Below are 8,429 nucleotides of genomic sequence, written 5' to 3'. Positions count from 1 at the left end.
ACATCATATTTGAATTTTTCATCCTAGTACTCAAGCCTCAAAATTTGGCCCCAACTTACTAACCTACAATCAATACCTACAGTATCACTTCCATCCGGCCTACCCCTTCTACTACCCCCTCCCCCCTCACCCGACACACCTCCAACCCTATGAACACACAGTAAACTCAGGCCACCTAGAGTTTCTGGAATGCCCCTTCACTCTCATATTCATTCAACAAAGGTTTATTACAGCTACTTTCTAACGTGTTTAGGATACACAATAGGGAGAAACAAAACAGAAACCGACTTTGGGACACTTACATTCTATTGATCCACAATCCATACCCATCCCACTGTTTGAAATCCATGTCTAGCTCACCTTCCCCAGGATAACCCCAGGCCAGTCCAAGGTCTCCTTATTTTAACTCTTCATCTCCCTTACTGCTGGCAGCATGCTCGGCTCACAGCTATGTGCTGCCTTGTCCTGTTCTCTGGTGATTCTTCTAGGCTTGCTCCACTGAGACTTCTAAAGTTGTTAGACATCAGGGACTGAGTTTAGTTCTTGCTGTTTCTTCAGGTACCTAACACCTTGCCCACACACTTCCTGAGAATCACACTGAATGCACATCAGTGCTTTGCAAGCATGTGTTTAGTGGGACTGTGTGTGCCCAAGTTCACCATAAGGACCATAAAGTGGATGCCCATTTTGTCTGTTAAAGGCCATCTCCTCCCACTCCGTGTGCTTCCTTAAGGAGAAAAGCTTTCCACCTTCCCTTCCCCATCCTGTTTTCCCCAGGGCAGGATGCCCCCTTGCCTTTCCCACCCCCCCGGAGTGATTCTGCAAATCCAGAATGTCCTGAGGTTAGAAAAAGCTGCAACTACCACCCCCATCATGTAAATTCATGATGCATTTACTATTTCAACAGATTAATGTTTGGTCACCATTTAATTTTTAGGCATTGGAATGGACAACAAAGACATGATTTCTGCCCTCACCAAATTTAGCACATTCATAGCTCTGAGAAATCCCTTGGAAAAGAAATGTCAGTGTCAGGTTTGCTTAACTGTGTGTGTGCTCAAATCATAGGTGCTGTGAGCTGCCCTCAAGTTGGCTCGAGACTCATGGCGACCCCATGTACAACATAATGAAATGCTGTCCCACACCAGTCCCATGATCGGTTTTGCATCAGACCATTGTGCTCCACAATTTTTTTGTTGACTGTTTTTCAGAGGAGATTGTCAGACCTTTCTTCCTAATCCATCTTAATCCTGAAGTTCCGCTGAAATCTTTTGGCTCTACTGACAAGATAGGTGGAGATTCTGGCCAGAGATCAAACCCGGGCTCTCACATGGAAGGCAATAATTCTACCACGGAAACACTAATGTCCAAATCACACTCACCCCAAACCAAACCACTCCCCTGCTACAACCTTTTATTGAGAAGACCCTAAAAAGGTTCCATGGACTACACATTGAGCCACACATGCCTACTACAGAGTCAGCCAATCAAGTGAAACCACAGTTTCGAAGGTAGGAATAGAGAACTCGTTTTTCACTTCTCACTAGGAAGCTTCGCTCTCCTTTTAGCCTCTTCAAAGAGCCTTGTGTTTGTGCACTAGCAGCTGTTCAAACGCATCCTGTTAAAACACACTGTGGTTATGAGCAGGGGAGTCACCATCCACTGCAGTTCTACGGCAGCTAGTTCAAGCTGTTCCCTCTGAGGGACCCAGAAATAACAACAATGGCAATGAGAGAGTAAGAAGGAGGGGAGTGGGTGGTAACACAGACAAAAGGACCAGGGGGTGATGATTACAGAGTGGTGTGGGGGCTCACCGGTAGTAAGAGTCTTCTTGCTAATGGGGCTAAAAGGGGGACAGCATTACCAGCTTAGAGAGGGCGAGGACATGCTGGAAAATGACGTGGTGGAGGAGGAGGAGGGAGTGGGAAAAAACAGTTCCACAGGACCTAGAACATGCTGTAATGAGAGAAGACTGCGTAGGGCAAGGTGGGGAGGGGAGGCTGTTCTGGAGGCTCAGGAGACATTCTCTGAGAACTTTTTTCTCTGCTATTTTGTACTGAATGAAGAAACCACAGATCTTCTATACTTTGGGATGAATGGGCAGGGCTGGAAGCGGACACATATCCACCTGGGGGTACTTCTCCTTTGGGAGGTTCAGCTGAGGAGCAACTTCTACGCAATGGGAGCGTGGAGCCTGTGGGCTGTCTGGCGAGCTTTCTTTATGAGCATCCGATTCCGAGCTAAGTTCCATACACCAGAGGAGTAGGTGAAGCTTAGAATGGTCATTCTCTGGCCTTTGATAATGTCCCTCAATCTGTGGTTCCAAACATTTTGTGGGCTGTGAAGGAGTCCTGTTGGCTAAGGGCTCAGTTGCTACACTGAAAAATCAGTGGTTTGACTCCATGGGCTGCTTGGCTGGAGAAAGTCATAGAGACCTGCTTCTGTAAAGATTTATAGCCTAGGAAATGCAGCGGGAGACCTTAGACCTATCCGGCCACTATGAGTCAAAATTGACTCGCTGGCAATGGATTTGGTTTTGAGTTTGGACTTCTTTGACAGAAAAATGCAGATAGGGAATAATGCATATTACTGTGTCCTAGAGTTCTAGAACCTCTGATTTCAGGTTAAGGAGGTGACATAGACTAAGGGTTCATGACCCCTATGAAGTCCATTTCCTTCCTGGGAAAGTTCTATGGGTGTTTGGATTGAATCCATAGCAAAATCATCCTTGAATCATCCTTTTTACTTTGAAATTTTTCCTTAAGAATATGCTAAGGTTCTGGGGAGTGTAAAAGCAGTAGCAAGAGCTCAATATCTCCATGAATTTCCTCCTAATACACTCTCTCCTGCAGGCCCTACTGACTCTGATGTGATACAAAATAAAGATCCAGGTTTTCATTTTGTTTCTTGGTGTTTGCTTAATTAACTAGATTACTCATTGCACTAGGGCTTTTCCAACTCTTACCCCCAGGGAACAATTGTCTTTTCTTGGATACCCAGCACGGCCACCTGCTCCAACCTTCAAGGAGGGATGCCTCTGTTGTACCAGGCCCTGTCCTGCCTCCCACTGGGCTCGCCATAGTCGGGGCCAGCTGGAGGACTCTTGCCCTGGGCTTCCGATCTTGAGGGAGGGACGTGTAGAAAAGCAGCAGTTCAGAAGGAGCTCTCTTCCCTCAAGGAGTGACAGGATGATGCCCAGGGGCAGTGATGCCCAGCAGTGACCATGGGTACGAGTCCACGGAGTGCCCCACCCACGCAGTCCCCTGTCCTGCAACCTACCATCCTCAGCTTCCACCTCTTCTCTTCAGCCCCTCTGTTGGCTCCATGAGATGCTCAATATCCTCCCAATAACTCTGAAGTCAACTGTTCTGTAGCTAATTGCTAGATAAAAAAAGATTGGGCCTAATACTTAGGATTGAAGTCAATGTGTGCAGTTGTGTACGGCCACTTGAGTTTTCTTTTCCAGGTTGGCTTGCCCATCTCCTTCCTTTCTTCCTTTCTCCTCTGCAGAGCCAGGTCAGCTCATCTTCATCAACGAGGCATTGCTGCATCAGCACCATTAATGCAATGCTACTCCACAGAGGGAGTTCTAGTGTGGCCCTGTGGGTTAATGTGCCAGACTGCAAAGCCATTTGAACTGCAAGGTCGGTGGTTCAAGCGCACCAGCTGCTCCTTGGTAACCCTATACAGGGTTGCTATGGGTTGGAACCGACTCGATGGCACTTCACAACAATAACAACTCCACAGAGTGAAACACTGTTTCTGAAAAGAGAAGCGTGTGTTTTTTTCTGCATGAATCTGCCTCTTACACTAGGAATTTTTAAGAATATAAGAATGTTTACTTTGAAATCATGAGACTATCTATGGTTCAGTGGTAGAATTCTTGACTCTCACCAGGGAGATCCCGGTTTAATTTCTGACCAGCGAGTCTCATACACAGCCAGCACTCTTCTGTCCATTGACGCTTGTGTATTGTTATGATGCTGTCTGGGTTTCAGTGGAGCTTTCAGACTAAGAAGGACTAGGAAGAATGTCTTCGGTGATCTACTTCCAAAAATCAGGAGTGAAAACCTTGTGGATCCATAGTGATCCAGTCTACAACTGGTCATGGAGATCATTTTTGTTGTCCTCATGCTGGGGTTGCCATGAGTTGGTGGGTAACCTGATGGCGCTAACAACAACACTTTGAGAGAACTTCTGGTGTTCATTTCCCATTGCAAATTATTCAACACAAAATCTAAAGATTAAAAACAAAACAAAACCCTAAATCCCTGAAGTGATACAGCTAAGTTTTCTGATCTATGACCATGGAGCCTCTGAGAGCAAAGTGCGCTGCTAAGAAGACAGAGAAGCAGAAGACAGATGTCTGCTTAGTTTTGTTGTAGACAACATTTGCACAAAATAACATATCTGTCATGTGCTACCTTCAAACTCTGTTGTATCATCACTTTGTCCACAACGCTGGTCAAAATCATCAACAGAGGCCTTCGGCCCCGAAAAACTTCAGACTTGATGTTCTGCTTTTACCCTCACCCATCCTTACCACAGTATAATTTCTTTCCATCTACAACAAAAACAAAAACCCATCCAGAACCTGTGGTCAAAGTAATGGCTGTTCAGAAACCAACACAAATGAGGGGATGCTGGTCATCAACAGGGAACCAGACCATAAATTCGGAACGCCTGTAGTTTTTCCAGAGGGTGTATCCTGGGAAAGTTACAAAGAGTGGCCACCGGTTGATCCTGGACTGCTGCAACCCTGTCATCGACCGTGGTCACCTATAATTTTTAAGCAGGATGTCCCACATCACACAGCACCAACATCCTCCTCTGGGTTTTTTATAGCAGAAATGCCGGGGTTTTGCTGAACAAGCCCACACTTGTCCAAGCCTCAGTTCGTGTGTTGTATAACACATGTAAGTTGGTATTCATATTGACTTTTGTTACACACCAATTGTCTTTCAAGGAGGAGTTTGGTCCAGTTTCACAGAAACGAGTCATACAACGTAAGACATTAGTGGCTGTGGAATTTAACTTACCCATCTTGCCAGTGAGAAAATGAGGCCCTGGAGAGATGAGTATTCCATTTAAGTCTATACAGATCATTTCAGAAAGAGCCATAATTGGATTCCGGTTTTACTGACTTCTGAACCAGAAATCTTTTCACTCGGAAACACCCAAAACAAGATTTAATTTTTTAAAGACATGCTCTGTTGGCCATGAGAAGAGAAAATGAGGGAAAGTTACTTAAAATACAAAAAGGAGCCAGGGCCTGATTAGAGTCAATTAAGTTAATATACCCTCCCAATTAAACCTTCCACACAGAAGCCAAATCCTGGAATTTGAGTTCCTCTGCTCTTCCTTCCATAGAATTCCTAATGAGTAGTGAAAAGTGACTATCAAGAGATGCAATCTATTGTCCTGGATTTCCATGCCCAGGGCACATCGTGGGGCCTATCAGCCTCCCTCTCCCATCAGACCATGGTTTCAGGGGGCATTTGATCACCTTAAACTATGGCCCCGTATCAGGATGGGGAGTAGGGTCCAGATCCCTGACGGCAGTCCCCCCTGAAGAGAGTATGAAGATGGATGACTTCCCAGTTGCCAAGGGCTGCAAGCTGAGGCTGAAAGGCACTGCATTAAACCCAACATCATGATTATTAAACCTACAATTTAAAACCAATTATACTTTGCAGAAGACTGCAGCCTCCATTTAAACCACTCCTGGAGGAAAAGAAAAAGCCTGCTATGCACTGCTCAAGGCAACTTACAGAAATGCTTACACTTCTTTGGGCGCAAATGAATACTAACCCCAGGGTTCTCACTGGTTGGAAGGAGGACACAGAAGCAACTGCTGGAGAATAAAAACAAGATGCAGACATCCTTTTTTATTGAAAAGAAGCTAGATCTCCTGGAGATTTCAAAATAAATGTACTGATTTCCCTCAGGGGGAGAAAGTTCTCCAAGTAAATCAGAGCTCCTAAATTGGTAGCGAGAGGCACTCCCACAGAGTAGGCTGAAAACAATGAAATCACTAGCTAATGTCTGTTGTTGTTAGGTGCTGTGGAATCAGTTCCACATACAGTGACCCCATGTACAACAGAATGAAACCCTGCCAGGTCCTGTGCCAGTCTTACAATCGTTCCTCTGTTTGAACCCATTTTGTAGCTGCTCACTGAGCATCTGGAAAGTTTGGATTCGTTGGTTCTTTTGGAAAATCGAATTATTCAACAACACTGAATGGGTGTCTAGAGCACAGATTTGGCTGTCAAATTTAGGCAAAAGGATGGGCACATGTTTGCTTGTTTTGTTTAACCGCAGTCTCCACCCCTCCCTATTGCCTCCTGACCTAGAGACCCTGGGTCCACTGCCTCTTAATCATCATGCTTGCACTGTGCTTTTACTTACTACAAAGAAAGTGAACTGTTTCGTATAATGGTGTTTTGAACACTTTTATTTAGGTTTCCCATCTTAGACATTTAGTTTTTAAAGATATAATTTCCAGCCCAGATGGCCTGTAGGAGACAAGTGTCCTGCAGCTGAGAAAAAGACACATCCTAAGAGAAGTCAATTCCATTCCACAAGATATTCGCCAAGCGCCTACTGGCTGTAAGAGAGTGCCCTGGGCCTTGGGGGAAGGACTCAACAGTAATTAAAGGCCACTTCTTTGCTGTGGCATACCTTTCAGGGCAAAAAACTGGTGAGCCACTGGAGAAGGTGATGTCATCAAGAAAGCCTAAACCACAATGAGGTTACCAGGAGGCCAAAACCAAATCTGGCTGAAGTATCAGGAAAGCCTCATGAAGCAGTACTATAGTACAGGGGCTTTAGGGACCCCTGGTGGCGGAGTAGGATAAGCACTGGCTGCTAACTGAAGGATCAGCAGTTCAAACACACCAGCTGCTCTGTAGGACAAAGATGAGGCTTTCTGCTCCCATAAAGATTTACAGCCTCGGAAACCCTGTACAGAGTCGCCATGAGTCAGAATTGACCTGATGGCACTGGGTTGGTGGCACAGTGGTTGAAGTACTCAGCTGCCAGCCAAAAGGTTGAAAGTTCAAGCTCACCAGCTGCTTCTCAGAAGAAAGATGAGATCATCTGTCTTCATAAAGGTTGACAGCCTTGGAGATCTTTTGGGGTAGTTTTACTCTGCCCTATGAGTTGGGTTGCTATGCATTGAAATTGGCTTGATAGCAGTGACTTTGTTTTTGTGGGTTTTTGGCAGGGGAGGCAGTACTTGAAGATGGGTGGGATTTCAGCAAGTGAAGACGGAAAAAGCAAGCGAGGTGTTCGAGAGAGAGCACAATGTGAGCATTTGCAAAGGTAGAGCAACACCAGGGTGTGTGGGAGCAGTGAGTAACCCTCCCCCGAAGATGCATTAACTTGGAGAGGGAGTGGCTGGGTTCAGAACTTCCCTCTCCCCCAGCCAGTTTCAGCAAAGCAGAGCAGAGCAGAGCCAGCTTAACATGTGTGATGCAGAGGAGCCTCCTCCCTCACAAAATCTCAGGCAAAGAGAATGCTCAGTCCTCCTCCCAGGATGCTGGTGTTATGGAATGGACCTAAGGCTCGATGTTACCAATGAGTGGAGGTGGCTGTTCATGAACCCTGTTATCTAAGGAAGACATAGTGTGGTGCTGTGGAACAATGCACTAGACCACAAGGTCAGTTTGAACTGCAAGGTCGGCACTTCAAACTCACCAGCTGCTCCTCAGACACCCTATACAGGTTGCTATAAGTCGGAACAGACTCAATGGCACTTACCAACAACAGCAACTGGTGTGAAGCTTTAGGATTAGCACTGGACTGCTAACCACAAGGTTAGCAGCTCAAACCTACCAGCTGCTCCTTAGAAACCCCATACAGGGTTGCTATGAGTCAGAACAGACTTGATGGCACTTAACAACAACAACTGGGACCCAGATTCTGAGTATTTAGATAATCCTGGTCTCATCAAAAGGAAATCAACAACCATGAAATTAACAAATACATGGGTTTAGCATCACTCTATGTTATTTGCTGATGGAAACTGCTTTTGTGTTCAGCCTTGTTTCCTCTCTCTTACTCTGAGTCTAACCCATCATCAGTAGAACTCTGCCCTCAGAATGCATCCCATGTTCAAACTCTTTTCATTGCCTGTGTTGCAGCCACCTTGGCCCAAGTTCCCACCATCTTACAGCTGGATCACAGCTGGCTCCCATCTAGTTTCCCCAGTCCACCTCTCACACCCCATAGTCTTTTCTCCACACTGGAGAAAAGGTAAGTTTGATCACATCACTCTCCTACTGAAATTCATCAAATGGCATCCCATGATACCAAAACCAGAGTCAAGTCAATTTCAACTCATAGTGACCCCCTAGCTTACAGACTAGTTGTTGGTTGCTGCTGAATCAGTTCTGACTCTTAGAGATCCTGTACAGGGTTGTAAAGCC

This window comes from Chrysochloris asiatica, unplaced genomic scaffold, assembly GCF_000296735.1.
Source record: "Chrysochloris asiatica unplaced genomic scaffold, ChrAsi1.0 scaffold00243, whole genome shotgun sequence".
In the NCBI taxonomy this organism is placed as follows: Eukaryota; Metazoa; Chordata; class Mammalia; order Afrosoricida; family Chrysochloridae; genus Chrysochloris; species Chrysochloris asiatica.
The sequence above is the reverse complement of the archived record's forward strand: the minus strand, read 5'-3'. Positions refer to the sequence as shown.